This window comes from Anomaloglossus baeobatrachus, chromosome 1 (genome assembly GCF_048569485.1).
Source record: "Anomaloglossus baeobatrachus isolate aAnoBae1 chromosome 1, aAnoBae1.hap1, whole genome shotgun sequence".
Classification (NCBI taxonomy): domain Eukaryota; kingdom Metazoa; phylum Chordata; class Amphibia; order Anura; family Aromobatidae; genus Anomaloglossus; species Anomaloglossus baeobatrachus.
Genome location: NC_134353.1, coordinates 129,647,508 through 129,660,137, shown reverse-complemented (window position 1 = coordinate 129,660,137; position 12,630 = coordinate 129,647,508).

The following is a 12,630-nucleotide window of genomic DNA, read 5'->3' as shown; positions in this document are numbered from 1 at the left end:
GAGTCCCAGGACCAAGTGGTTCATCTTCTCACACATGCCGTTGGTCTGGGCATGGTAAGGGGTGGTCCGGATCTTCTTACAGCCGTACAACTGGCAGAACTCGTGGAACACCTCTGCTTCAAAAGCCGGGCCTTGGTCAGTAAGCACCTTTTCGGGATATCAATGCGGTCGGCAGAAATAAGCCTGGAACGCTCGAGCGGCTGTTCGACCAGTTAAGTCCTTGTTGGGGACAACCACCATGAATCTTGAATAGTGGTCTACGATGGTCAACGCGTAGGCGTACCCACTTCGGCTGGGGGTGAGCTTGACATAGTCTAAGGCGACCAGTTCCAGCGGCTGATGTGTGATGATCGGGTGTAGGGGCGCCCTCTGGCTGGTCTCGTCCTTCCTCCTCAGCGTGCAAGGACCACACTCCCGGCACCAGGCTTCTACCGACTCCCGCATCCCACGCCAGTAGAACCGCTCCCTCAACAGCATCTCTAGCTTCTTCCACCCGAAGTGCCCGGCACCATCATGGTATGCCCGCAAAACAGTAGCTACATCAGCTTGAGGAATAACCAACTGGCAGATTTTCTCATGAGTCTTCGGGTTGATTAGCTCACGGTACAGCTTCCCTTGATGTAGGTACAGCCGTTTCCATTCTTTCCACAAGCGCTGGGCTTCAGCTGGGGCGGCAGGGTCCATTCCAATAGCACCTTGTTCCACCAGGGTCTTGACGAGGCGGACAGCCGGCGCCTGGTTTTGAGCTTCCTGCCACTCTTGACTGGGCCGTGGGTCCAAGTCCACCCGTTGTTGGTGTACCTGTACCTTCTCAGTTGATGGCTGGTGAAATGCAGGCAACTCGATCTCCTCGAGGTCGTCATCCTCGCACCCTTCCTCCGACAAATGGGGCATTCGGGAGAGTGCATCAGCATTGATGTTGACACGACCAGCACGGTACTTGATGGTGAAGTCATAGTTGGCTAGCCGGGCCACCCACCGCTGCTCCAACGCGCCCAACTTGGCCGTGTCCAGGTGAGTCAACGGATTGTTGTCCGTGAAAGCGGTGAATTTTGCTGCAGCCAGGTAGTGGCAGAACCTCTCTGTGATAGCCCATACCAATGCCAGGAGCTCGATCTTGAAGGAGCTGTAGTTCTCAGGGTTCCTTTCAGTTGGCCGAAGCTTCCGGCTAGCATAAGCAATCACTTTCTCCTTCCCATCCTGGACCTGGGACAGGACTGCTCCTAATCCCACATTGCTGGCGTCAGTGTAGAGGATGAACGGACAGCCATAGTCAGGATACGCTAGGACCTCTTCTCCGGTCAAGGCCGCTTTCAGCTGGCAGAAGGACTCCTCATGCTTTTCTTCCCACACCAGTGGGGCTCCGATGGGCCTACCACCTTTGGTCTGTCCCACGAGGAGATCTTGCATGGGGGCAGCCATCTTTGTGTACCCTTTGATAAAGCGCCGGTAGTACCCCACCAGACCCAGAAACTGCCTTACTTCCCTCACGGAGGTTGGTCTCGGCCAGCCCTGGATGGCAGTGATCTTCTCAGGGTCGGGGGCGACACCTTCTGCACTTACCACGTGCCCCAGGTACTGCACTCTGGGTTTCAGCAGGTGACACTTAGAGGGCTTCAGCTTCATCCCATATTTGGCAAGGGACGCGAACACCTCGGCCAGGTGCTCCAGATGGGCTTCATACGTCTGGGAGTAAACAATCACATCATCCAAGTACAATAGGACGGTCTCGAAGTTTAGATGTTCCAGACAGCACTCCATCAGCCGTTGGAAGGTTCCTGGGGCATTGCACAGCCCGAACGGCATACTATTGAATTCACAGAGCCCCATCGGGGTGGTGAAGGCGGTTTTCTCCCAGTCTTCCGGGGCCATGGCCACTTGCCAGTACCCACTGGTGAGGTCAAGGGTAGAGAAGTAATTTGCAGTTCTCAGTGCGGCCAAAGACTCTTCAATACGGGGCAGTGGGTAGGCATCTTTATGGGTTATCTGATTAATCTTCCGGTAGTCCACACACATCCGCATGGTACCATCCTTCTTCTTGACCAGTACCAACGGAGCGGCCCAGGGACTACAGCTGTCCCGAATAAACCCTGCCTCCTTCATATTCCTCAACATATCTTTGGCACACTGTTAATGTGCAGGGGGAATAGGCCTGTACCTCTCTTTGATAGGGGGGTGTTCCCCGGTGGGGATATGGTGTTGGACCCCCTTGATCTGCCCAAAGTCTAGTGGATGTTTGCTGAAAACCTGTTCATACTCCCGCACCACCTTGTATACCCCGGCTTTGTGATGTGTAGGGGTATCATCAGTGCCCACGTGTAGCTGTTGGTGCCACTCATTTACCTCCCCTTGAGGCGGGGAAGTGCTGGTAGTAGGTGAGGAGACTGAGGGACTGGCTTCGTGGATGGTGTGGGGATCCAGGGTGAGTAGCTTGACAATGGTGGCATACCGGGGAAGCCTGACTTCTTCCTCCCCACAGTTCAGCACCCTCACGGGCACTCTCCCCTTCTTCACGTCTACCACCCCTCGGGCGGCCATTACAGTGGGCCAGTGCTCGGAGGGTATGGGCTCCATCATGGCAGGGTAGTCACGCCCCTGAGGCCCTACTGCTGCCCTACACCAAATCATCATCTCACTCCTAGGGGGCACAAGCAACGGAGCAACATCCATCACTCTCACTCCACCAATCTCTCCTCCTGTTGAGTTTACATGCTGGCGGTACATCAAGGCTCGGATCTCACGCTGCACAGCTCTCTGTCGGCTCCCCGCCACCGTGGCGGCCAGCTGCTGCAGTAGGGCCAACACATCACCCATACAGTGCTCCATCACATTGGTTCCTAGCACTATCTTCGGGTTATGATCACTGGGTTCATTCATGATCACAATCATTCCCTGGTGTTGCAGTTCAGCTTGCCCTACTGTCATAGCCACCTGTTTATACCCCACTTGGGTCAATGGGAGTCCATTAGCAGCAATTAGCGTTATACTAGTATCTGGGGGTGCCAGCTCGTCTATCCCCCAATACCGCTGGTACAATGTGTATGGTATGGTGGTTACCTGTGATCCAGTGTCCAAGAGAGCCATCACCGGTATGCCGTCCACAACCACGGGGATGATGGGTCGGGCCCCGATATACCGGTCCCGCCAGTCCGAGGGGCCACGGGGTTCTACTCCTGAGGATTGGCCCGGGGCCCCAGGGGTTGCTCGTTTAACGGGCACTCTCGGATGTAATGCCCAGGCTTACGGCACTTGTAGCAGGTTGGAGGTCTGCTCCGCGGGTTGCTATTACTTCTCCGCTGCATCCAAGGGACATCTTCAGGGCTGTCGGCAAGCTGTATCTGTGCTGAAGGCTGAGATCTGGTCAAAGGTTGGAGTGCAGCAAGAATCTTGGCGAGGTCTCCGTCCATGCGACGGACCTGGGCTGCCAGTTCCTCCATAGTGCTGCTTGGGGCTGCAGGTGTTGGAGAGGTTGGTAGGGCAGGGGCCACCACCACGGGGGCTGTCTCAATGGGCCACGGGGCTGGCTCCAGGACTTCTGAGGCTGGGGGCTGTAGTGCTTTAATGGCCCGTTCCTTTAACACAGCAAAGTCCACATCAGGGTGTTCCAGGGCCCACAGCCGGAGTTGTTTGCGATCCTCAGGGGATCTTATCCCCTGCACAAATTGCTCTACCAACATCTTGTTGCTATCCGCCTCATTGATAGGATTCACCCGCTTTAGCGTGCGGAGGGCGGTTTGCAGACGTAAAGCATAGTCCCGAATGCTATCCACAGCCCGTTGCCGGCACTGGTAAAACTGCATCCTCAGCTCAGCTTCAGTCCGGGTCTCAAAGGCAGTCTGTAACTTCTCAAAGATGGTGGATACAGAGAGCCGGTCCCCCTCGGCCCAGGTCTCCACCTCCTGCTCAGCCGCACCGGTTAACTGGCCTAGCACTATCGCTGCACGTTGCTTATCGGTCAGGGGGTCCAGCTCTAGCAACGGGTTAAGCTTTTTCCGGCAGACCTGTAAGGCATCCGGTTCCCCGTCATACTGCGGTAGCCAGGCAGCTCCGGGCGCATAGGGCAAGGAGAACGGCATCACCTGAGCGAGCGCGGGGGCCGCGGCACCTCCCGCCAGCGCGGCCGGGACCTGGGCAGGCCCATTCCCATCCGCGGGTGCCACTGCGGCTGCGACCACCGCTCCTCCAGCGGCTCCGTCGGGCACAGACATCTTGTTTCCGTCCCCCTTAGCTTCTTTCCGGCCCCTCCTCTATTGGGGCGGAGTTTTGGCCTTCGCGCCTCTGCTACTTGAGAAGACGCTCGAGCGGGAACTTTTCGCGCCAAAGATGGCGACTTCCGAAATTTTTCAGCCGGATACCTCCGGCGGTCACAAGGCGCACCTCTACCCAACGGCAGAGCGGTAAGATCCTGTTCGTGACGCCAAGTTGTCGCGGGCGGAGGAGGGGACGCCGCGCCCTCCCACTGCTCGGGTCCGGCTGCTGCGGCCTGCTGCTGCCGCTGCTCGGTGGCTCGAGCGATGGGCCGGATCCCGGGGACTCTAGCGGCGCTCCTCGCCCGTGAGTGAAAGGGGGTTTGTTTGGGTGTAGGGATTGTTTATTGTCCGTGACGCCACCCACGGTTGTGGTGATTTGCTAGCACCACCGCTGCTCTGTATGGGGATCCCGGGAGTGGTGGTATGGAGCAGCCAGTTGTTGTGTTGCCCCTCCGTGGGTAGGGGTTGGTGATCCCGGGGCCCAGTGATGAGGTGGGTGATGCAGGGCTTGGTGGGCGCAGGGACGCGGGGGCAGCGCTGTGCCTTGCGGCACTGTGGTACTCACTCAGCCTGAGACGATGACACAGTTCTCGGTAAAACACACGGCTGGAAAGACGGTTCCCACGGACGGCTGCACTTGCTTTCCCCAGTAGGTGACGGTGATGTCCCTTTTCCTGCACCTAATGTTTCTGTGTTGGTAGCGATGGGTTCCCACCGGTAACCCGCTCCCCGGCTTGGATATGGGCCGGAGGAGCCCTACTTTGCCCGCAGACGCTGGCCCTGAGAAACTGGTGCCCTGGCGGTGGCGGTGTCTCTCCTCAATGGTTTGGCGGTGTCTCTCCTCAATGGTTGGACTGTTGCCTTCAATCGGGACTTGGTTGTTTGGAGACAGACGTCCCCTTCACTGACGGATTTGGCAAATTTATGGCGACTCCTAGCCTTGCCGGGGTCCGAGAGGCCCCTGCCCTGGTGCTGACTGTTCTTCGTATACTGCTCCAGACCGCCGGGCCACTACCCGTCCGCGGTCCTTCCAGCAACCTCCGAGCAGTCTCCCCTGCAGACTGTCACCGCCGTCTGCTGACCTTGCTGACACTGTCCTGGCACACAGCCGGACCAACTTCAGGCTTTACTACTCTCACTTTTACTCCTTTTCTGTTACTCCAGCTTTTCTCTTTAGCTCCACTACTACTTCCTTCTACTTCACTCCCCTAACTTGAACTCCTCTTCAGACTCTAGTCTGGCTTCAACTGCCTGGTTTCTCCCGCCTCCAGGGCTGTGTACTCCTCGGTGGGCGGAGCCAACCACCTGGCCCACCCCCTGGTGTGAATATCAGCCCCTGGAGGAAGGCAACAAGGATTTTGGTAGCCTTGATGTTCCTAACTGGGGTGTAGGGTGTGGTGGTGTGATGACCTGTGACCCCTGGCTTGCCCAGGGCGTCACAATTCCAGTGTCATCTAGTGACAAACCTCATACTACGGTACATAGTGTCCAGTATTCCATACAGCGCCACCTAGTGACTAGTATCACTGCTCCGTGGTGTCAAGCATCACATTTTGCCTTTCATCAATGCAAAGCAAGAGATCTGACTTGATTGGATGGGAGGCCTATGATGGGCATCTATGGGGGAAGATTACAATTTTTTTTTTGTTTGGAATAAATTAGTCATGAGTGAATCGATCAGTTCGCTTGAATTTGGCAAGAAGTTCGATTCACCTTCCATGTGAATGAAGTATCCCTAATTATGCTATAAGGGTACTTCAAACTTCAGACTGTAATAAACATAGTGTGAAAAAAAAGAGCGTTCACACTGCTACTCACCTGTCCCACTGCCACATCTCGCTATTTTACACAAACCTTTCTCCTGCACCCCAAATGACATCCTCTTCTGACAGCTTCAATTGGCATCAGGGCAAATAGGTCTTTAATAGAATTGAGCGAACCTTTGGAAGTTCGGTTCTCTAGGTACATTCGAATCTTAAAAAATGTTCAGTTTTTGACCCTGACTTGGTTCAAACCTCAATGGAAGTTAGTAATTTGGTGTTTCATGGCTCCACCCGCATGCTGTCAGCCATAAGCAGAACACTTCCAGAGCAGGGTGGGCAGGGTTTTTCAAAGTTTTTTGTTTGTGTGTGCACACTACATCTGATCACTCTGATTTTACCCCAAGTGCGAGCTGTTCAAATACTGCAAACAGCTCACACAGAGCTGAGCATCACTCATACCCAACCACAGCACTGCTCGCTGCACAGCACTGCTCGCTTCAGTGGTTTGCACTCATAACTCACTCAAACTTCAAACCCGAACTTCGAACATCGAACCTCAGGTTCGCTTATCTCTAGTCTTTAACATATCAAAATGCATTACCCAAGGCCTAGTGCTTTGAGAGATACACATTGTGAGAGGAAGGGCATAGAGGCACTGGAAGCCCAAGCATTCAACAAAGACGTGAAAGAGGATATCATCTGTTAGAGGTAGGTGCATGGAGGATGGGATAAGAGGCTGTGTTGGGGGGACAAGTGAGGGATAAGGTATTTTTTTTTACTCCTTTTTCCAGTCCTCTACAAATGAGCAAAATGGTGACCAGGTGGTTTCCAGCACTAGAAAATACAAATCCACCCTAGAGCATCATTGAGGCACTACCATGATTCACTGTAATCATTGTGTCCTTTTCAGCAAATGCCTCATTCTTTCTCCTGTAAATATATGGCTAATCCATGAGCCCAAAAAGCTTGAGTTTTGCTTTGTACCAAACAAAACCTAATTTCAAAACTTTTGTGACTTTATTTTTTCTAGACGACTTTTGGGACAATAGAGGTGTACATCTTGGAGTTCAGGAATTGTACAAGCTGAAAGCTTAGTGTTTGCTCCCATCAAATTACTGCAGGACTTTTTTAGACACTCAAGGCTTTCTGAAACTTGTCTGCTCTGGAATCTAGAACCAATCTCTTAGAGGGGTATTCTCAAGCTTGAAAGGTATCCTCTATCCATGGGATTGGGAATACACTTTCAATCACTGAGAGCCCAACCAGTGGGTCTCCCAGCAATATTGAGAAGCAGGTTCTGAAGAGTAGAATGTGAATGGAGCTGTGGTTGATCTTGCCACTCTTTTTACTTTAATAGACCACCTGAGATGAGATAAGCCGTTCAGTAGAGATGAGCGAACCCGAGGTTTAGTGTTTGTACCAATCCAAACTTTACAGGAAATCCAGAGTTCGGGTGCTTCACGTATACAAACCACTTGCGTGAGCATTGCTGTGCTCGGGTACGCTCAGTGCTTATCCCAGTGCGCGCCGCTTGCAGTGTTTGAATGGCTCACACTGGGGGTAAGAACAGCATGATTGGATGTAGTGTGCACCAAAAAACAAAACAAAAAAAATGGAAAAACCCTGCCCACCTGTCTCCAGAAGTGTACTGTTTATGACTGGCTGCATATGGACGGAGACGCAAACTGCCCAATTAGTGACTTCCATTGGGATTCAGGTCAAGTTCGGTTCTGAAACCAAACTTTCTAAAGTGCGGCTGAACCCGCTGAACTGAACTTCCACAGGTCCACTCATCTCTAGTCTCCAGGATTTTGACACTTCCATGTGAATGATTGGAACTACAGTGAACAAGGTCAAGCAATGCTCCACTCACAGTGGGCTCTTCAGAGACATGATTATCATGATCACTAGGGGCATTTCAAACTCGAAACTACGCCTTTAACAATCCAAGAATATTGGTGAAATGAGACCTTTTCCCATGAGAAATGCAGGTACACTGGCATCTGTGTGTACATACTCGAATTGTAAAAATAGACATTAAAGATAGTGATGAGCGAGTACCAAAAAGCTCGGGTGCTCGAGGCTCGGGCCGAGCATCCCAAGATACTTGTGTACTCGGCCCGAGCACCGAGCCCAATGTTATCCTATGGGAGACCCGAGTATTTTTCTGAAATGACCCCCGGCAGCATGTAGAAACCCTAAAATTGTCACAAAAGTCTCAGAAGAGTGCTCAAATGACATGGCAACAGCATGGGGAAGACCCCTTGAAGCATTTATCACTCAAAAGTCACAGCTGTGAACAATTTTGTCCGAGTTTTACGCCATTTTTACGGACTCACCAGAAAACCTTCCAAAATGACACCAAAATGAATTTTCATGGCGGAAATGTTAAGGGCACATACCCAATAGTGAGATAGAGCTGGTGTATGTTACTTTTTGAGATTATTACATGAAAAATTTTACGTAAAAACATTGTGTGGCACTCCGATGTCCAAAACGCACGTTTTGTGCTTTTTACTAGCGATGTCGGTCATTTTTTTTTTCATTCTATCTCCCGTCGGTCGGTCTCGCTCTGTCTGTCTCTCTCTGTCTTACAACCTATAGTTAGCCTCATATATTAAATACAACGTGTCCCTGGGTATGAGAGATCCTATAGACAACAATATCAGGTCCACAAAGCAGATAAACGTATAATCATGCTCAATTTATTAAATATTACAAAAACATACATATAAAAGTGTGACAATACATATTATTAGATAAAGGCTACACGGATATGGAAATAGGGAAAGAATCGCACTACTAAGGGTAACTACACGGGATCAGTGCAGTCCGCAGCCACATATATAAAGGCTGATTACCTACGGGCTATGATTAACACTGAGAGTGCTGATGGTGTCAAGTTACTCACGGTATATTTAGAATTTATCAACACTTGTGCATCCGTAAACATTAGAGATGCACAACCACTCAGCAGTCTCTAAGTCAATCTTCTAATATGCCCCTAATAAGATACAGGACTTTAGTGGTAAGTTACCTGCAGCCTGCAGCCATGTGTCTAGCGGTAAGCACCTGCTCGTGTAGCCACTCCCACCTCGACGCGCGTTTCACCGCTTCCGGTTTCGTCAGGAGGTATGTCAGGGATGTAGTGTGTGCCTTAGATATACTACGTGGAATTACTCCCAGCTGGTGGTCAATTGCCGGAATCGTCTCTCTCTGTCTTGTCTGTCCCCCTCTCACAGTCTGTCAGTCATTCTCCCCCCTCTCTCTTACTTACCGTTCCCCGATCACTGCCGCGGCGCTGCACAGCTGTTCACTAAACTCCGGCAGCTGCACCCAATCACAGCAGCCGGTGGGCGGGTCTATACTGTGCAGTGAAATAAATAATTAAATAATTAAAAAAAACGGTGTGCGGTCCACCCAATTTTAATACCAGCCAGATAAAGCCATATGGCTGAAGGCTGGTATTCTCAGGATGGGGAGCTCCACGTCATGGGGAGCCCCCCAGCCTAACAATATCAGTCAGCAGCCGCCCAGAATTGCCGCATACATTAGATGCGACAGTTCTGGGACAGTACCCGGCTCTTCCCGATTTACCCTAGTGCGTTGGCAAATCGGGGTAATAAGGAGTTAATGGCAGCCCATAGCTGCCAATAAGTCCTAGATTAATCATGTCAGGCGTCTCCCCGTATTCTGTATTCTGCAGCTCCTGTCACCTGCATGCAGCAGAGCTGGACGCGACGCTGGAGGTCCGTGGATTACGCCGGACATGGAGGGCTTTGTCGGGGTTAATAAATTGGTGATGAGGGACTTTATTATTGTTTTTTATTTCTAATAAAGGATTTTTCGGGTGTGTGTGTTTTTTAACTGTAATTTACAGATTAATCATGGAAGGTTTCTCGGGGAGACGCCTGACATGATTAATCTAGGACTTATTGGCAGCTATGGGCTGCCATTAACTCCTTATTACCCCGATTTGCCAACGCACTAGGGTAAATCGTGAAGAGCCGGGTACAGTCCCAGAACTGTCGCATATAATGTATGCGGCAATTCTGGGCGGCTGCTGACTGATATTGTTAGGCTGGGGGGCTCCCCATAACATGGGGCTCCCCATCCTGAGAATACAAGCCTTCAGCTGTATGGCTTTATCTGGCTGGTATTAAAATTGGGGGGACCGCAATATTTATTTATTTATTTTACTGCACAGCATAGACATGCCCACCGGCTGCTGTGATTGGGTGCAGTGAGACACCTGTCACTCAGCGTGGGGGCGTGTCTCACTGCAACCAATCATAGGCACCTGTGGGCGGGGAAAGCAGGGAATATGAGATGGCTGTGTGCAGAGCACAGCGCGCCCGCCGGTATAAAGGCTCGGTCACGCTGTGCGGGCCGGCCAATCACTGCAATTCCACAACTAACAGGGCTGTGGCATTGCAGTGGTCTGCCAAGCCAATCCCTGCATGAGGGCTGGCTCTAAAAAGAGTGCCACCATGCAGGGATGAAGACCACGAGTACAGCACGAGTATCGCGAAATTACTCGGTACCCGCCGAGTAGCCCGAGTACAGTGATACTCGTGCGAGTACCGAGTAGTGACAAGCATACTCGCTCATCACTAATTAAAGACTGATGAAAATTGGATCTAGTACATTCATACAAATCGGTCCGTTTTACCTCATATGCAAAACACCCTAAACTGACAAGTGAAAGGCACCTTATGTGTTTTAAAAGTACAAAAAATACTTAAAATAGTTTTTTTTACAGAAGTCACAAATTCATTAGCCATTAAATTAGTTGCATTGGGTAGTAAGTTTGTTTTCGGCATATTTCCGCAAGTATGGAGGGTAGGTAACCATCCGTTTCGGTAGCTTCCTCACTCGGACGGCCTTCCTCCTTAGTGCATAGTGAGACGCAGTATTGCTTACACGTGCCACAGCGACCCATGTGAATAATAGTGGAAGTATTTTATCGTCACTAACTGAAGGTGAATAGCATTGATATCCTTAATAGGAGCATGGCAATCAGGGAAAGACAGCCTTCACATCAAATTATTATGAAATTACACATGGCAGCCAAAAGTTTTTCATTTTTATTAAAGTGTGATTCCTTCTGTCTGGTTGTTGTGACGCCATTTTCCTGGTGATGAAGTGAAAGTTCCTTAATTTTAACCAAAATGCTTTTGAATACAGATGTGATCATTTAATTAAAGAAATCTGACTGCCAAAAGTTTTGCAGATACTATTTATTGATCAGAACATAAAGAGTAATTCACTGTTTACGATACCATAACTTAGTATTTTGTAGCATAACCTCTTGCTTTTATTACTGCACCACACCAACGGGGCATTGAAGCCACTAGGGTATTCAAGACATCTTGAGGGATCTTGCTCCATTCCATTAGCAAATCTGCAAACAATTCTTTATTGCTCTGGGCACAAGCCCCAATTCATCAACCTAACTCATCCCAAAGGTATTCTTTAGGGTGTAAATCAGGTGATTGAATTTGGCCATTGCAACAGATAAACATTTTTCTTTGCTAATCAATTTGTGGTTGAATTAGATGTGTGTGTGTCGCCCAGGGAATGGGGTACTTGGTCCTGGGCAGTCTATAACTGGGGAATATCACTTTGGTGGCCATTGCTCGGTCCCGTACCCTGGGTGCTTTTTAATGGGGAGTATTTACAATGGAGATTAAAGTCATTTGTGTGACGCCACCTGCATGTTACGGTTAAGATGGTGGAACCGCCGCTACTGAGTTGATTATCCCCAGGGCTGGTGGTAATGGCAGCTGTGGTGGTAGGCCCTCTGCAGGCAGGGCTGACCCTGGGAGATGTATGATGGAGTAATAAGGGAGGCCACACCGTGGGTTGTTATTAACAGTCTCTACTCACTCTGGACCCTTGGACGGCTGGTTCAGGTCCCTGTATTTCCAGTTCCAGTTGATGACTCGGTTGCTCTGTCCCCGGGACCCTCGGTGTGATTGGGTCCCTGTAGCATGGAGCGTTTGGAGCCCGACTGTCCCTTTTTTGGTGGCAGCCTCCTTATCTGTACGGCGGGCAGTGTGGGCCCTGTAGGGCTGGTCTATGTTCCGAACCGTGATCCTTGCTTTACTGCTGGTGCCGCCGGATCTGTGCGTCAGTGAGGTCCGTGAAGGTCCCCTTACTGTGCAGGTATTTACCAAGCCGTCTAAAACTGTCGCCTGAGCTAGGACCCTGTGCCCCGTCAGTGTTCTGATCCCAGCAGTATTCGGGTGTACCTGCCATGGCGACCACTCTCCTGTGCCCCCAGGGGACCGTTACATGACCCAGCTCTAGGCATGTCTTTCCACTTTCACTCACTACTACTGAACTGACTGCTGTCCCCTCCCACCAAGTTGTCTAGTCCCCCTGGTCTGGTTCCGCCCTCTAAGTGGCCATCCCCTTGTGTCCTATTAGCCAATTACCCCTGGTGTGGAGTGGTAGCTAGGATTTTGGTGTGTCTAGGTGTTGCTGGTACTGGTGTTCCACATCCCAGGGGGTAGGCCCTGCATCCCCATGAGGATTCAGTTCCTAGTAGTGCCCTGAGAGGCTCAGGGGCGCTACATGTGCATAAGATCATTGTTTTGCTGGAATTTCCAGCC